Consider the following 17,520-nt stretch of genomic DNA (forward strand, 5'->3'; position numbering starts at 1 on the left):
TCAAGTTTTTAGAGTACACCAGTGAAAATGTGTGCGGTGTATATGTTTCTGCATGTATATTTAATGTATATGTGTTTTCATGACATCTGCATAGATACATGCACATTTTATGTAGATATTCTCTTAAATTATTATTATTATTATTTTCATACTTGGTGTACACAACAAACACAAAATTTCCAATAACAATAAATATTTATATAAATCAATATATGAAGTATTACAAAAGACTGAGCTTCCTTCCTTCCAATACATTTGTAAAACAATTGCAGGAAATTGTCTTAAAATACAATAAAAGTGGCTCTGGACCAGGGCTTGTAGACCTGGAAAATTTGAGAGAATCTGTCAAGTTCCCATGACAACATTTAACTTCAACTTTACATAGGTAAACTAAAATAAATTTACACTAAAATAATTTTGGTTAATATCACTCATTAAAACAGATCAATATTTATTTTGTTCAATATAGAAGAAATGAAAAATTGCCTATTATCTTAATTTTAACATAAACACAAAATGATTATTTGTATAAAAACTCAAAGTTTTCACTTCATCAATATGGAAACCCGAAGGTTGTTGTTGTTGTTGCTGTAGGGTTTAACGCCATTTTTCAGCACAAGATAGGCTATACATGGCAGCCAGTATAAATGGTGGAGGAAGAGCCCAGGAAACCCCCGGAAAGAACCACCGACCCACAAGAAGCTACTGGCAAGCTTTCTCACATAACCACATTAGCAGAATCCAAGACTCGAACTCACGCAGACAGAGGTGAGATGGCAGTGATCCGTAATGGTAAGCGCTTTAGACCACTTGGCCACTCGGGGCCCCCAAACCCGAAGGTACAAAATAATGCTAGATAACAACTATTCTGTAAATTTTTGTCCCCCAATAACCCGGGAAAACCCCGGATAGAACCACCAACCCACAAGAAGCTACTGGCAAGCTTAATTTCTCACATACCCACATTGGCCAAATCCGAGAATCGAACCCACGCAGACAGAGGTGAGATGGCAGTGATCCATAACAGAGAACGCTTTAGACCACTCGGCCTCTCAGGGTCCCAGGTTTGCAGTTGCATTTGATTTGCAAGCATAGACAGTACTTGAATGAACACATCATTTTGATATACATGTGTGGAATGTTCTTATTTAAAGGCACAAACTTTGCTATACATTCTGGACATCTTTCTGTACATAAATCTCCCTTCAGATGTCATTATGGAACAAGACATTTCCATTAAAGAATGTGAAATCAAACTGACTGCCAAATGTTCCAATAAAGAATGTGAAACTGAATGGACAATGTGTCAAATGTTCCAATAAAAAAAGTGAAATTAAATTGACTGTGTCAAATGTTCTAATTAATAAAGAATGTGAAACTGAACTGTCAAATGTTCCAACAAAGAATGTCAAATTGTACTGACAATATCCAATTTTCCAATAAAGAATGTGAAATTGAACTGAACAGCATGTCAAATGTTCTAATACTTACAACAACTTTTCTTGAATGTTTTTCCAGTTTCAATGAAATCAAGGCTTTTAAATGCATGACAAATATCCTTAAATTATCTACACAAACAGGGTGATTCAATCCAAGGATAGTGCATTAGTGCATACATGTATAGAAAAGATTTCTAAATTGTACTGCTGTTTACATGTAAGTGTACCGTTTAATTTATTCCTGAATAATTTCAATACAGCATTCCATAATATAGCTGTACTTCAACTAATGTTACCCTCGAGGCAAAACAAAGCTTAAGATAAAGCGATTTCCGAACTTAAGGACTTAAAGGCAATGATTTTTTTGGGGTGAATTTTAATCCAAGTGATTTCGAATGAAGCATTTGATACAGCTTAATGTAACAAGGTGGTCCACCCCTAGGTACATACACTCAGCATAATTGGAAAATCCTGTTGCAGTCTAGATACATTTTCTTCCAAACACTGTGAAGAATGTCTCCAACTGCAAATATATTTAAGCCTAGGATCAAAGAACAAGGTATGGATACATATAAAATGCAAATGACATTTTGTTTTGCAAGTAGGCCACTCTACCCATCCAAAGTAGCATGGGCTTCTTGGGAAGCTGGCTGCTGAATATTATAATTTCTTGAGGTGAATATGAGGTTTGTCAACCAGTAAACTTGATACTGACTGGCATTATCTTATATGTATATAACAAAAGGCCATAACTCATCAACCCTGGCATCTTGTTCACGTGTCAGGAGGTAGTAGTACCCTACTTCTGAGCTCTGTAGCGTCAATGTCATTTAAGATACACGAAAGTGGGTAATATTATAAAAAGCAAGACATATGTAGCTCTACAATGATACCAAATAATTTGGATCTTCTAGTTGCACTACAGAACACAGAGGGACAGTTTTAATTTTTTGGACTTGATTTTTTTCCACCAAAAATCTGTCCATTATCTGAATCTTGTTGTTGTTCTAGGGTTTAACGCCATTTTTCAGCACAAGATAGGCTATACATGGCGGCCAGTATAACTGGTGGAGGAAGAACCCTGGAAAACCCAGGGAAGAACCACCGACCCACGAGAAGCTACTGGCAGGCTTTCCCACGTACCCACGCTAGCCGAGCCTTGGACTCGAACACACGCAGACAGAGGTGAGATGGCAGTGATCCGGAACGGTGAGCGCTTTAGACCACTCGGCCACTCGCGGCCCCGTCTCTCTGAATCTAATTTTGTGTCTGGACTTTAGACCTTTCGGCCTCAAATCAATAGCAGATGCTGGTCTGAGCTGCACACATTCAGATGAACCTTTGCAAACAGTAGGATAAGATGGGCATTTGGAATAAAAAGTGGTCTGGAAACAAAAATGATGAGTTCAATAAGCAAAAAAAGAAAAAAAGAAAAAAAAACATGTTAACTTTTATGCTTCTGCTAATGCACGAGCAAAAGAGCCAATGAAAAAAGACATTTCTAACACAACTAGATATTAGGTTAATGGGAAATCTCTTGGAAGTTGACGTATTAGGATGTATTAAGAAACAGCTAGCTAGCTAGCCCCCTAAAATGTGTTTCCTACTTGCATTTCAGACAAAAATTACAAAAACCTCCAGGAGTTAATGAGGTAATGGGTACATTTTGATGATGTCACCAAAACTGAATATTCATAGCGTATTTAATCACTTGTGCATCAACACTACACATAAAATACAAAGTTAGCCATTCCTTGAAATTTTTTTTAAAATTTCCAAAACCCTTATTACTGTAGATTAGTTTGTCATTTATAAGCAACTGAGTCATCCTCTGAAAACAAAGTCTTAATTATTATTACAGGTTTATTTGTTTGTCAAAATTCATATTGACAAAGTACCAAATCGAATGAAAACCTGTCAATGGGTACCGACCCATTCATAATAACCCAAGTAATAAAATGGGCAAACAAGTACCCATTTTATATATAAAAAAACGTTTCCAAGTTCAGATCAAAGATATCAGGCAACTTCAGGTGCAAGCGTGACACAGTAACGATTAATCTGAGGCTTGTGTCATGTGAATATTGGCTGCTGCGCATATATCAATTGTTAGACCACTTTCTAATGTCCTTATTTTCTATTTATAGTAGTTGTACATCAAACAGTTACAAGAAAACAGACAGGATTCTTGAATGTGAAACCATGTGTCACTGTTTCATTATAAGTTTATACAAACATTGGTAGCAGACCAGTCTAAATTGGAAAAAAATGGTGCCAGATATTAATTGAATCTGGCTTTATCGATGTGACTCACTGATGTTATACGATCGAAAAATATTAGAGGAGCAAGATTTTGTTAAACTTAGCAATATGTTGCATCAGGAAAAGGACAATAAAATAGCACTTTGCACATTTTGAAAGAAGAGTTTGACAGTGATGTAATACAGCACTCATCATTTATGGACTTCATGACCATTCAGCAAAAGATAGACATATAGACTAGCTAAAGTAAGCGTTATGCATAAATAATTATCTTTTTTGTGTGTCTATGCTCTAGTACTAATCCACATGGATTTAGCCAACATTTGACAAGATTTTAACTGCAGATTCAGGTAAGTACCAAAATTAATTATGTTTTTCATAGTTTTCTTTAATTATGGCATGTAACATATAGATTTTTCTGTTTATGCTCAAATTAAGCTTTTTTGGTACTTAAATTAGTAATAATTATGCTTATACCTCTCTTGGGGTTTGGCATGTATGAACCTACAACAAAGTAGTTATGGTTCACATTTAACACAATCTCCCTTTGACTGGGTAACTGATCATCAGGACTGAAGGTACCCAGTAGGCATTTCCTGAAATATTGACAGCGTTAAATGAGATTTTAATGGTTACAGTATAGTGAAATTGTAACTTCAACTGCTAAGTGCCACAGAAAATGTTATGTCGTGACAATGCAGTATCATGATTTAGGAAAACTCAAATAATTTGGTGGAATGAATATTTGTTATGCACTGAAAAAGCAAATCTTGCAGGTATAATGTAATATAATCAATGAACAGATTCAAGAACTGCATGCTGGACAAATTTGCTGATACAATCAATGGTTTATGTTGGAGACGCAGCAATTGTGTTTACATTGATTCCATTATTACATTAATCAAATAAACCTGTTTCTTTCTAGCAAGACTGCAGGTACTTTATACCTTTTGGGTTGAGTGGTGGGAACCAGTTTCTAAAATGTATGATTTGAATTGTAAATGTCAAAGAAAATATTCAAAACAGTGCATAACAAATATTCATCCCACCAACACTGCATAATAAATATTCATCCCACCAACACTGCATAACAAATATTCATCCCATCAATTTTGCAGAAGAAATATTCACCCCACCAACTCTTGTAAGACAAAATTATTCATCCTGACAACTTTGCAAGACAAATATTCATTCCACTATAATTCGGCCATAAATACAACTACTGTATATAAATTCCAAAGTTTTAAATAAAAGTAAACAAAAACTTCTGGTTGCAGGCACGTCCAAAGGGAATGTAAACATCAAGAAAAATGAAGACAAAATTAAACATTATATATAAAAGGGTCCAGATATTAAACAATCTGTGACGTTAATCTATTCCCACAATCTGTTATGTCACCAGATATTAAACAATCTGTTATCTCAATCTGTTCCCACATTATGTTATGTCACCAGATATTAAACACTATTATGTTAATCTGTTCAAACAATCTGTTATGCCAATCTGTTCCCTGTTCCCAAATTTGGATTCTTACTAATGAATTCCTTATGAAAGAACTCTAGAAGTCATGAATTGAATAGCAATTCATTAAATCAAGCAATTTTTAAATGTGTTTTATCTGCTAACATAAAACTATATGCACACTTAAATGACCTGACTTGTCTATATTTATCTGTAACTTTGCCATAATTTATGCACCAGAGATGTTGTTTTGGTTCCATGTTTAATGGCATAGGAACACAAGAAGATTACATGATTTGGAGCAAGTGGAGCTAAGTGCCTTTGCCAAGGATGTGCCAAGTAGCCAACCTGGACTGATCCAATAGCAGGATTTGAACCTGGTACTCTGACTTGCAACTACTTGCATGGACGTGGGTGGTGTGTTTGAAACAAATTTCTGGCCCCAAATAAGTTCACTAAAATAAAATATTGTTGCTCTGATTTTTTTAAAGACCAAAATAAAAAATTAATCTCTATTATCATGATCTAATTCCCTGTTGTTTTGTAAATGTAATAAAACTGCAAGTCATGATGAAATCTTTATTTCACCAGCTCAATTGTTGAAACGTAAGCATGATAGCCATGCAAATTTAGATTACATACATTTATTATTAACTCAACCAATCATCCACACATAAAAATGTCCAGTTACAGTATATATACTTGATTGTACAGAACTGCAATTAACATTGACCTTGATCTGCCAATGCAGATAAGGGTCTAGTTTCTTTATTCTACCGATTACTCCTAATAAACTGTTCTGACTCAGCTGGGTCTCTAGTTCGCATTTGGACCCAATTTTATAGGATTATATATATAGTAATATACCACTGATAAATATTTACCCCACACGCAAACAAACTTTAATGGCAATTTGTTCTTTATGATGCAAGATGTCACTTAGCAATCTCCCTGAATCTGGTGCTATCACAGTGAAACTTTCTAAGTCTTCAATGTTATTAGTACTTAGCATTACTCGGGGTGTAAAACCTGTGTAAAGTTTGTACTTGGGCTGTAAAACCTTTGTAAAGTTTGTACACAGATTAATGTATTACTTTTCCTTTCAGTTAATTATAAATATAAATAAATATAAACTAGAAAAAAAATTATTGTAAGAAATCTCTTATTCTGTGAGAAAAGAAAGTGTAGACACTATAGAGTACTGAGCCATGGTACTCAGATCAGAGTGGTAAACTCAGAATCCATGGGTGAGAGGTTAGATACCCATCCAGGCCAGCAGGGGTCTGTTGCCTCCATGTGTTCTTAAGAATGGCACATTACTCCCACAACAGCAATCATCTTGAAAGTGCCATTCAAACCCAACCAAAAACAAGCTTTTCTCGATACAAATATCTTCACCATGTACATGTAAATGAAAATGACCTGTATGGATTGTCTATAAAAGAACTGACACGAGATGTATTACATATAAAATCAATTAACACCAAAGATAGCATGCTGAAGTGAATGCATGCTTAATGATCATTGTTGATAAAATAAATGGTCTATTGCATATTTAACGAAGTGATTGTGTTAGTATTGATTTCTGTTCCTCAGAGAAGAATGTGCCAATTTGTATAATAATGTTTCAAAGTGAGAACTGTTTATCAGCTATTTACTGCAGCATCAATACCCCCTCCACCTTACAGAATAGGCATATAACTAACCATTCATGAATATACCTGTCTGTTCTTCCATCTATGAAAGATAGTTTGACCATTATACAATAACTACCCAATACAACTATATTTTATCTTACAAAAAAATGTATTTTCAATGTTGCTTTCTTATAAATTGTAGCACAAAGTGATATTTTCAAAATATATAACACTAGTCAAGTACCGTATATGAAAAACTGTGGCAATGATATTTAAACATCTCTCTTCTGTTATTCTAGTGAAGCTCTGAATGGCCAAAATGCAGCAGTCCCCAAATGCAACAAATAATGACAGGTCCACACTTGTAGTCAAAATGCAACAGTCCTCAATTGCAACAAATAATGGCAGGTTCACACTTGTGCCCTTTCTTTGGGAGCTGCAGTAACTCAGTATGTAGATCCTCGAGGGGATAGGAGGGTACATATATTGTATAGACCTAATGCATCCTCCCACATTTCATAACAAGGAAACCTTTCTACCTTGGGATGTGTCCTGCTATGGTGTTCAGCTGTGATGATGAAGGAATTTTTTAAAGCATGTAGTTTATATTAAAATCTGATCTCTATATTTAAAAGATTTCACCCATTTTTGACTTTATCTTTCTTTTCTCTTCATTGGAATAACTCAACATACATTACAATGAATAGTCAGAATTGTGTTGATGTGCCATTTAACCCTACACAAGCATACAGTATGGTAAAGCACTGAATTTGTAGTGCACAGGTCATGGATTTGATGCATGCCTTGGCCTGCCCAGTTAGGCTGCATCAAAGGGAATACACTTGGTACCCATTTCCTCAGCATGATCAAGCTGATAGTGACCCCACACTGTCATTAACTTCCAACCAAAAGTTATTTGACTCAAATGCTATTACATGCAACAACACTGGTCTACAAGGAGGCTGCTATATTCAGTAGCTGTTTGCATAAAAGTATGGAGAAAAGCAGGACTTGTAAATAGCTGGAGATAAAAAAAGAAAATGAAAATGAAAAGATATGCAAAATGAACGTTTCTAGAACGTGGGTGGAGAACCCTATAACTTTTGTGCTTTCATGTATATTATTTTTCTTGTATTGGAAGCAATGAATTCCAGTCTGCATCATTTTAAGGCTTAAAAATATACACTTTAAAGTTGGCTGGTCCCAAAAATAATAATGTATCATCTCGACCTCTCAGACACTTGAGTGACTCTTAACTTTCTCACTGGGCTGAAGGAGGGGTGGGGATGCAAAAATGTAATTAATAATAAATAAATTACAAAATTTGTTATTAGTTTTTAATTCATTTATTTCAAAGGCAGTATAAACAAAAGCCAGATAAAATTAATAAGGATAAGATCATTTACATTTAGGAGCAAATTTCCCTTTACGCGAATAAAACTCGAGCACCTTTAGAATTGATTTTTAGTATTTACTGAAATAAAACACTTAGATTATTACTATACAAACTTGAATTACAAATATAAATATTGTCTACTGCAGTATAATTTATGCAACTTTGAAATTTTACATTTTTAAGAAGAATACAAAATCATTTTTAATAAATATATCATTGAAACTGAAAGATTATTTTTTTGCCAAATACTGCATGTTTTTTGGAGATTAACAGACCGTCATATCACATGATTTCATAGGCAGAGTGATCTATCACCTCGTGTAAGGTCAATGGTATTAAGGCTAGTATGTGCGTAGAACCAGCTGTTAATTCATTACATGTATAACCTGGAGAGTTCAGTCAAAATGCAGTATGTTTCTTTGACCTACTATATGTAAAGTGGACTGCAAAGAGGGATGAATTTTAGCAGAAATAATTAAGTAAATTTAAAGTTTAACGAATAGCAACTGAGCTGTCCCTTGCTCAAGCTTACAACAGTTGAATGCAACACTGGTTAAATATATGAAGAGGTACCTAGGAGCAACAGCTACATGTACTGAGAAACTAAATGAAGCAGGACACATTCAGATGTTAATGAACAAAAACAATACTGATCCATGAAAAAAAAATAATGGCTGACCTCAGGACCTCAAGAAAACACTGCTTTGGGCGAAATCTTTTGAGATCTGAATAAACAAACAAGTCAGTTCTTTTGGGTTATTTTTTTAATTTGAATTTGAAAGAGGCAGACTCTTTCAGTGCATGCTGTTCTATAACCCCAAAAGTATTTCCAAAAAAGATGTCGTTGAACTGCACATTGTTTCCCACTTGGCCAACATAGAATCTGAAGTCTTGTAGGAGCCAGTATCATATAAAAAGTCAAAATCACTCATCAGACAGCAGTTTTCACAGAAAATCCTCTAAAAAAAGATACTTCTGCATTTGTCAGAAATGTAATGCAGAGCACATGGTCTGTATACCATGGCAGAGGATATGGTCTGTATACCACATCCTGCAGAAGATTCAGAATTGTATGATGTCTGCATTTTTTGTTGTTAGAAGTGTGTACACGATTATTTAAAAAAAAAAACAAAAACAAAACATACCTAAATAACTTAGCTATTCAATCTATTCACAAATGAATAACTTAGAAAAGCCAGGTTTTGTAGGGCTACCTTTTTTATACAGAAAGTCCACAAGAAAATCCATGTTGGATTGCAATTGGTATTGCAGTTGCACAGTACAGACCACGTGTTCATGGAATTGCAACTTACTGGGACAACCACAGCAAGTCTTTAGACAAGCCACCAAAATCCATGGTAACACATTGTACATCTTACTCATTTACTGGAATGGACTTGTTCTAATTATGTGTACATTTTTTTAAAATGGACACATACTTATTATTGATACAATATCTTGTTGTGATCCATTTATTGTAAAAGTTTCAGCTATAAGGTATGTACACTTTGTTTCCAGACTGGAACTATGATTTTAAATACAGGAAGAAGAAGAAAAAAAAAAAAAACACCAGTATCAGCTCATCTTGCACACATGATTCCAGCTGCAAACTGTGCATACTCAGATTCACCTTTGCATTTGTGCAGGCAGATCTGGATCTTCGCTGATTGCAGTTTGACTCAACTTACAAGTATACATGGTAAGAAGACACAACTTAATCAGTAACCTACAGCTCACCTACAAGTATCCTAATCACTGTTCACTTAATCAGATTGAAAAGAAATTAAATTATATAAATAATATATCTATTATATAAAACTTCTTGTTCAGTCCAATATTCATTTGCAATTTCTACCAATTTTTCCACAATACAAAATAAGATTCTCACAATGCACACCCTTCGTGCTTTTAACAAATCTGATGATATTCAGTATACGTTCAGTTTGTACAAAGCTGCACAAGGATTCTGGATTTTAAAGATAAAACCATAAATGTAAAAAAAATTGAACTTGCGTGGATCCAGCAGGGCACCCTTGTGGAATAATCCTAAATGTGATCAAATAATTTGATTATCAAAATTACTCAAGTGGCATCCATATTTGATTAAAGGTTAAGTCTCCCCCAAGAGAGGGAGCAAAAATATTGATATTGTCGGGATAAGCAGTTTCTGCTTAGCTGAAATGTAATGTTATAAAATCTACTGGCAAGTTAGTGGAGTTCCATGGAAGAGGTGAAAATTGTTATAATTGTTGTATATTCAACATTTGTTTTGAATCTTAGGACAATGGAAATCTGGGGGAAATACTTTTCAAAAAAAAGCAAATACCAAAAAGGACAGAATATGCACTATAAATTGAAAAATTAATATTAAGGGTTACCCAACTTTGAACATCCTAGTCCAAACATAAGCATTTCACATCAGTGGTAAGTGGCAGTTTGTCAGCCACTGCAAGACCCCAAAATTACATACATATGATCTAAGCCATAACTAAAATCAAATGAAAAGAAAGAAGCAACTTAACTATTATTTATTACAACTCATAAAATACTGTTTTGAAATAAGTTTAGTATCAGATGCAACCAAATATGTCTGCTAAGTATGTAAGTGTTCTGCACTTTTATGGCCTTATTCTACTAACATACAAACGACAGTTCTGTGCTGGCCTGGTATCACTCACTTAAATGACGTCGAATTCAATCTGAGTCTGCACGATGCTTTGTACTGAAACAGATCCAGTGCTATTGACTTTGTGTTATAAATACATTTCAAATTTTTCTGACCAGGATCCTCTTTGTCAAATTTTATAAAATTTTGTTCAGCAGTATGGAAATGAAGTAATTGACATGTATTTCTATTCTTAGTAAAAACAGCTAAATCTGATAACGAGTCAGCACTATTTGCACCTTTTATTTGAAATAATGTGCAAAGTTTGGTTGCTAGGAGTTAAGACCACTTTCAAGTTACTGAAACATAGGTCAATTTTACATCCTGCTGTCTGCTTTAATCCCACACCCAACCAGAGTAAAACCACAATGTAGATACATAGTAGTTACAAGCCAAACTTTGTTGACACATTAAAATACCAGCAATAGATGTCAACAACATGATATTGTATTCTCAACTTGTCCATGGTTGATCAAGCAATATGTAGAGAAGCATGCAATAATATGACCCCAACAACATCAATTTACATTACTGTATAACTCAAGGCAAGTCAAACTTCAAACAACAAAGATCCTTATCTGCCTTAGCATAATGTGCCCGCTTATTGGGGTCTATCTTGTTTGTTCTACTGACTGCTCCCAATAAATTGCAGAGACCAAGATCTGCTAGCAGATCCAGGTCTGTGTAGTTTGCAGTTTGACTCAGGTTATATGTAAGTACATGCAGTATTTTCATGCAAACCTTAAGCAGTATTGTACCACCTAAGAGATTTGATTTGGATATTTTATAAACATAGCTTTAACAAATTTTCAGTCAAACTGCTATGATGTCTGCAGTGTGGCAGTTTATAGTGATGTCTAGCATTGGGGCATCATGCCACACCCAGTCACATTATCCTGAAACCAGGCTGACCAGTCCAAATACTAACCTCTTAATTGCTGATCGCCAAGCCCAGCTAAGAGAATAGATTTAATCTAAAACTAACATCATAACTTAAACATTGTGTATGTTTAATGTATCTTTATGATGTGCAAATATTGCAATCAAGACAGTGTGTAACCCTATGACATGCAGACATCACAAGTTCAAATGCAAACATTATTTGTAACCTGACAAGTCTTTCTAAAATCCATTAAATCTGTTTATTTTCTGTCATCACATTTTCTTGAGTCATGATTATTTCTAGATATGCTCTTGATAATTTTAGTTCATTATCGTACTGACCTCTTGGACAAGCTTTTCTAAAATCCCACTAAATCTATTTATTCTGTGTCATATTTTCTTGATTCAAGATCATTTCTAGGTATTATCCTGATGTTTGTGGGTCATTTTGACAAACTTGTCTGCAGATGATGTGACTAAGTTTCTGGTTGGGATGTAAATACTGTACTGGTTAACTCTGATCTGAGAAATACTGAGATGAGGTCAAAGCATTATCACAAGGTTATAAATGAATGGTAATTGCCTCAAAGAAGATTTGCACTCTAGAGACCATTCATAATTTAATCATAAATGATCAAGTGAAAGAAACTTTGCAAGATGAAAAGCTTTTAGGAATGAAGTGTAAGTGATTCAACTTGAAATAGAAACATGCTGACAATGGTTGTAAATTCTGCGCAAATAAAACGACTTTGTTTAATAAAAACTGCACTAAGCGCCAGTTACAAATCATACACAAGGCCCTGAAGCTGATCAATTAATGTGCATGGTTTCTGACACAACATTTAAACTCTATTCCTTGACTGAATAAAGTTTTATAAAGCATTACATGCAATTGTTTACAGAAGAGGAACTGTGTAATGCCAGAATACACGAAGGAATTTTTTAACAAAATCATGGACCCTATAATATAACCTCTACCTCACAATATCATTTTGAAATTTCCAAAAGCCCAGTACTGGTGTTGTTTTATCGGTTTTATTAGAACTAAGCCATTGGAATGGAAGTGCATTAGTTCAGATCCACAGACAGCACATGCACATAGCTCATTCACCCTGTATGCTGAAGCCAGCACTATCAGAAAGAAAGTCTTGTATAATTGCTTCTCTGGAAGATGAGTTGAGCCACAGTAACATCCCGAAGAGGTTCCATTTTGGGAACACTATGAGCAAGCATGGTCTAAATTGGACAGCAAGCTGGAAATTAGGGCCATGTTGGGGCCAATATTATCTCCTCCATGATGGATGAACCTGTCTCAGCTTATCAAGCAGTATTAACTACTTGCTAACTAACTTTTCACCAGATGGGGAATGAAGGCCAAACTTGGTGTCATACCAATAATGTAACACAAGTCATTGTAGACCCACCATTTCCCCTTGTATGTTTTCAACTTTCAAAGTGGGCAGCCTTCTAGCTCTTGTCACCATATTCATGAATAAAGCAGCAAATTACATTTCCCACAGTTCATCTCTGACAACATTTGGGCATGTACTTTAAAATAAAAACAAATGACCATATTACGTTCACTTGTTCTTAAACTTAAATAAATTTTTCCACAGCAGGTTTTAAGGACCTGATGTTCTTTAGGGTGCCATTGCATTTTTCCTTCCAAAATCACAGTAATAAGTGCATAAAGCTAATAATACTCCATTGCTGTCTCATTTTTCAGCCAATGGTGACTATCCTATTCTATCAATCTTTCATGAACTAAGGCAGTTTGTTTTTTATTGAAACTAGATGCTGTTTAATAGATAAAACATGACATGACAGATACTTGATTTGAATAAATGGATCAAATCAAAGAAAATTTAGCCAACAAAAAAACTATGTATCAGGATAACTCAGCTGCTTTAATTTTCATTTGCAGATTTCAGAATTTTAAAAAACCATATTAATAGAGAGGCAATTGTCAATTACAGTAGGGGGCCCCATTATGCAGAATGTTCCAAAGAGTTTGCCTTTACAGATCACTTGCCCATCTCTCCTGATGTGTGCCAATTCGAGTCTCACCTCAATCAATGTGGGTATATGAAAATACCTGCCAGTAGCTTCCCATGGAATGCTGGTTCTTCCTGTGATCTTGCCAGACTATAACTCTACTAACTTCTAAACTAACTGCCTTGCACATATCATGTGCTGAAAAGTGGTCTTCAATCCCAAAAAACCAAAACCAATTAAAAGCTGATTTTGCACTTAACTTACTAGTCTAATTTGCAGTTGTGGATATCTACAGTGACAGGTCAAATAAAATCCCATTCTTAAATGTTTTCATATTTAAGTTTTCTTACTGTGCTACAATGTTTAATATTTAAATTTTGCCTATAAATAAAAATGTTTCATTTAATTATGAATATGCAGATTTAAACAAAATAGCAAAAATATTATAAATCTTTAATGTTGATTTTTCATTTTCCAGGACTCCAAATAGAACAAAATTGTACAATGGTAATGATAATCAAATCCCTGGAATTGTTGCATGCATATATATATATATATATATATATATATATATATATATATATATATATATATATATATATATATATATACACACAAAACAAAGTCAACACATAAGCAACTACCATTTCAGGTAGGGACCCTGAGTGGCCTAAAGTGCGCTCTGTTACGGATCAATGCCATCTCACCGGTCTGCATTGATTTGAATCTCAGATTCGGCTACATGTGGGTATGTGAGAAAGCTTGCCAGTAGCTTCTCGTGGGTCGGTGGTACTTTCTGGAGTTTTCCCGGGTTCTTCCTCCACCATTAATACTGGCTGCCATGTATAGCTTATCATGTGCTAAAAAATGGCAATAAACCCTACAACAACAACCATTTCAGGTACTACTTAATTCATTGACAACAACTAGGGTGAGGTGTTAAGACATTTAAAGACTGAAGTGAGGGAATCGATTTTGCTAATTTGCAATGGTAAAGTTCACAAAGTGGAACAACCCAATTAATTTTAAGTTACAAGCAAATCAAAGAGGTGCTAGATTCACCCAGGTGAAAGGTTATTATGCATCACTGACTTGAATGAGAATGTTTAAGCCAAAGATTATTGGCAAGTTTGTGAACAGCAGCAATGTTGATGTAGGAATTTGCTCCATATGCAAAAAAAGAAGAATGATAATTTCATTTGTTGAAATAGTGTTTAAGTGTGATTCAGGAAGCAACATACTATAAGCAAATCAAGCAAATAAGCATATTTCATGACTGAGCTTGACGGAGTTTTGCTTTTTGAAGCACAGAGAAAAGGGAGTTGAAAATATTATGTCCCCTCCCCAATTCGCCTTCATGAAATAGTTCTAAATATCATGTATATTCTATAAAGACAAGCAAATCTCATGGTCAAACTACACTGGATACAGTTCTGACAATGCTAGCATTATGGTCATCAAGAACAACTCATTCTCACCAGGATTTACTCAGAGAATCCGGCAGGGAAGCCTGAACTACAGTACCATTCAGTCTCTAGTGAGCGCAAAGATGAACACTAATAACACCTGCATTACTTTCAATCACTCTAATGTGCTACTGAGAGCAGCAAAGACTGGATCTAATTAAGCATATATTTTGCCATCCATTGGATTTTAAAGATAGAAACTGGATGCATGTTTTAATTTAATGTCAATGTGGTTGTAACTAATTGAGTGTTTGCACATATGTGTATGGTGATGATTTTTGACATATGTGTATGGTGATGATTTTTGACAATGCTAAGTCTACCACATGTATTTCTTTCTTTGTAAGTTTATGAAATGCTTTGAAGGAAACTGACAAGTTATTTTCATTTTTGAAAGACACACATGATCTAGCTGTACAATATTCAATATGAAACATGTCTGACATTATTAACACTGCATCTGACAATGTGTGTTATATATACAGGCATACTACACCTGCATGTTATGTATCCTCACATTTGTACAACTGTCCACTTTTTTTGGTAGGTAAAAAAAAAAACATTGTCGTTTTCAAACCAGTTGACTGGTCTGCTAGTAGCTTACAAACTACATGACACTGTCTTGTGAAAGGAGTCGAAAACAAAAATGGTATAGATGGTGATTTACGGCGTTCTTTTTATAATGTTCAAGTCGGTTCATATTTCATTATGGACAGATGTGATAAAATCTGGATGCTGACATATGCGTTATTAAAGAAACAGAATAAAATACGCTTCCCTCAAGATACTGTAATTAGCCATGAAAGGTTGGATCCCTTATCCTTTCTGCCAGTTTAGTTCATCAGGTACAACTTAAGGATAGCAAATGATTTTGACTAAACTGCCAGGCTGTTTTGCTCCAAGTAAAATATTCTATAAATAATTCCTTTAACATTTATCATGGAAACCTTGATTATACAGGAATAACTCAACATGAAATTTGGATTCTGCAAAATATCCATTGGTTTCCAGTAAACATACATAGCATATTTTACCCGGTAAAAAAGAAATAAAGTACTAAAGTTACACCTCTAAATGCCTTTCAAATTTCAGGCCAATAACCGATGGACACAAGTGTTCTGTTCTGGCAGGAACAAATACTAAAACATGTAAGTGTTCTGTAAGTACATGTAGTTAATGCCAATACTCAGAAGAAGAGAGATTATACTTTTCATCTGCAAACAAAGGTCTGCAGAAATAAATTTATTAACTACTAGTAAGCGACTGATAATCTGCATGATCAAAATGATGATGCTCCAACACAAATCATGGTTGGTCTCAGTAATATCATATCGATGGACTAGTTATGAATGTGATGTTATGCCTTACATGTGTACATTTATGAAGAAGAAAAAAAACAAATTTTGCAAAACAAATTTCTACCTTCCAATTGTAAGTCTTGACGGCTAAGTGTACATGTTTACAGATTGATCATTTAGATGTTGCGCATGATAATAACGTTTCTCGAAAATGCACAAATGCAGAAGGATGAGGTAATGGAAGCCGTAATAAGATACAAGCAGTCACACCCTGTGCAGATAAAAGCCCCCGCCCCCCCCCCCCATGGTTTTAATTTCTTTTTTAATGAAAGTTCACCCTGCACCCCATAGTGTTCATAAGCAAACATACACGTAATATACAAAACTGGCAGTAACTGTTAGAGAGGAAGTTGAAGTAGGCCATCAAATATAACACGCTCGCACCACACTTGTAGTGTTACTATGATACCTCTTCACCAGGCTGTCACAAACTGTCAGTGGCAACAGTTTGTAAATCTATCTTCTTCACCAAATACAACTGTGAACTACTTCCTACCCCTCTAATACAATATTTTTAAGTAAATTATTTCTTTACCTTGACAACCTTTGAATTTGCAGACACGTCACGTCAATAATGTTCAACACGCTGGGCACGTCTCACTTCCTGTTTTGATCCCCTCACTCCTCCAAGAGATGGCGCTCCGTTACTGATTAACCGCGCACCTGTCATGCTTGTTGACCTCACCTGACCATGCCCCTAAGGTAAGGAGAAAGAAGAAGAAAAGAAGGGAAAAAACACTGACGAAGTTTACTATTGACCTTAGATGCCCTGCCGTTACCAATTTAATGGACTGCTACCAAAGATGCACGAAGAGAGATACCATGATTGAGAAATACTATCGATCGAAGTTAATAAATAATCAAATAAATCAAAGAGCGCTCTACAATGGCACTACAAAAACAGTACTGTAAGAATCGTAGCTTTGTTTATCAGTGGATACATAGAGAAGATTGAAAA

At 34.9% G+C, this 17,520-nt stretch overlaps 1 protein-coding gene across 2 annotated transcripts in view; it reads right to left on the minus strand.

Moving 5' to 3' along the window:
- Positions 1–17,219, minus strand: part of LOC149776552 (putative polypeptide N-acetylgalactosaminyltransferase 9) — a 236,811-nt gene extending 219,592 nt beyond the window's left edge. For both annotated transcript variants that reach the window (XM_089941011.1, XM_089941012.1), the window contains exon 1: positions 17,098–17,219. The gene's annotated coding sequence lies outside the window, so the exon portion shown is untranslated. The remainder of the gene's footprint in view (positions 1–17,097) is intronic.
- Positions 17,220–17,520: the final 301 nt, after the last annotated feature.

The sequence above is a fragment of the Sinohyriopsis cumingii genome, chromosome 18, assembly GCF_028554795.1.
Source record: "Sinohyriopsis cumingii isolate HCF-2022 chromosome 18, ASM2855479v2, whole genome shotgun sequence".
Classification (NCBI taxonomy): Eukaryota; Metazoa; Mollusca; class Bivalvia; order Unionida; family Unionidae; genus Sinohyriopsis; species Sinohyriopsis cumingii.